The 2,118-nt window shown below is 40.7% G+C and overlaps 1 long non-coding RNA gene across 1 annotated transcript; it reads right to left on the bottom strand.

Annotated features, from left to right (window-relative positions):
* Positions 1-564: 564 nt before the first annotated feature.
* Positions 565-973, bottom strand: LOC307127129. Its single transcript, XR_013816600.1, has 3 exons — positions 908-973; positions 747-817; positions 565-606 (listed from the first exon to the last, which is right to left on the bottom strand). It is a non-coding gene; the product is annotated as an uncharacterized lncRNA (long non-coding RNA).
* Between the last annotated feature and the right edge of the window lie 1,145 nt (positions 974-2,118).

Below are 2,118 nucleotides of genomic sequence, written 5' to 3'. Positions count from 1 at the left end.
GAAACACACGTCACCACTGTGTCCACTCTGTCACGTCCTGGCCACTTCACCTGTCCCGTCTGCACTGCGTTGAACACTCCGCCTGGCCGCAGCTAGCTCCTTCCACACCGGAGGCCTTCACCACTACCGTGTTTGCTCACTCATGTGCCACTAACACTTAACTGTCACTGGCCATATTGATTTATAAAAAGACCCCACTCCTGGTACCAAATTTTGTTGCCAGTTAACAAAATAAATCAATTGACACTGAATTACTTTTTATATTTGGGTGATTTATTAAACTCAATCAGTTTAGATTTTCTTTGTTGTGGTCTTAATATATTTTAAATGAATAGTTTAACACAATACAGGTGATAATACAATATCACTCAATCATGTAATGCTGTAATAATGAAATCAAAGATAGTAATACTCAAATCCACCACATGGGGTCCCTCTAACTATAAACTCAAACCAAAACTTCCCAAGAATATCTTCACAGAAAATAAAATACGAAATTCTTATAAAGTGTCAATTTCTCAATTTCCAGTTATTGCTAGTGTTAGGGCACACTTTCAGGATGAAACAATACACTTTAGAAAATCACACAAACACGGTAGTGGCACCCTACACAAACACAAAACAACTGTCAGCATTTTCATCAGGTGAATTTAAACTAGTACATGGAAATCAAATATAACATGCACATGATCCTATGCACATCATTCACGTACATTTTGCACTTAAACATGACATTGGACACTTACCGAATTCTGTTTTACAGAGAACTCGTAACACTCGTCACATGCAATCACAAACACTCCGATCATCCCGAACCCTAACCATAAAATACACATTTTACATAAACAGGATGAAATGAACACAGCATATTACACTAGATTAAAGTATTATCATCACATTTACTCACGTAGATAATGGATTTAACCCAGGATGATACAAAATTCGGATTCCTCTCTCATGCACTGCTTAAGCCATTTTTCTCTAACGCACTCTTAGCGCGTCACAGCCTCAGCGGCCACTTTCTTAAAGGGGAAGTACACTTTTAGTTTTGGGGCTTTATATTCTAATACCACCCGGTTACATGTATGATATACCATATTTGCACTATGAAAATGATGCATTTGAAATGTTTGCCAGAAGCCAGGGAATCTGCTTGCGCTTATCACATTAGGCAAAACGCTAATAATATGCGAGAACGGGAGAACACCTCCTGGGGCGGACCAAATGGACCTGTTAAGACAGGAAACTCAACAGTTGACTTTGCTTTTTGCTTGAGACTTCTAGCTTCGTGCGTTTTGCCATTGTTTGCAGTGACCTCACTACAGCTGACTCGTGCTGGTCTTGTCATCTTCTTGCCTGCACGTTTCACTAGCACTAAGAGCCACCAAAAGCTCTTTCCGAACTCAACAACCCTTTCAAAACTCGCAGACAAACTTCCTAGAGTGAGCGCATCCAGAAGCGGCATACTGAGACGCAGAGAAAGCCTGTTGCGTAGCAACGACGAAGCCTTACTCAACACAACCAGGAACCAGAGACAAGCTCCTCCCGGCGAGCAATATATTTTTTCCCAGGATGGTAGGGGAAGGTACCGCCTTTTTTGTCTATGATTGGCTAGAAGGGCTCTCCTCCGATTGGTTATTTGATTTGGCCGGAAACGTCATATCACGTTCATGGCAGGCCAGGCTGTCGTGTGCGTGCCGTCAGATTTATATTCCCAGTTCACATGGTGTATCTAGTTGAGGCAAACACTATGGGTAAATCGACTGTACAGTAACTTTAAAGCCACACAGAAATGTGGTGGTTAAGGGCCACTGTGTCATGCCAATGTGCTGATTCGTCCCATCTTCATCTATAGCTAGCAGAGTTTTTTGCCATGCTAATGCACTGATTCGTCCCATCTTCTATAGAAACAATCTCTTTCCAAAACAAATAACATTTGTTAGTCATTTCAAGGTAAGGATTACACAATATTAGTGCATCAACATTAACTGTATGTTAAACATTACTAGTAATTATTTTGTGTGTGTGTGTGTGTGTGTGTGTGTGTGTGTATGAAAGTTAAGTGTCGCTGGTGTCATATTTGTGCAAATGACTTTATTAAAATGTATTAAGAGGGTG

The sequence above is a fragment of the Gobio gobio genome (assembly GCF_949357685.1).
Source record: "Gobio gobio genome assembly, chromosome: 5".
Classification (NCBI taxonomy): domain Eukaryota; kingdom Metazoa; phylum Chordata; class Actinopteri; order Cypriniformes; family Gobionidae; genus Gobio; species Gobio gobio.
Note: the sequence above shows the minus strand (reverse complement) of the source record. Positions and strands in the feature narration are given on the sequence as shown.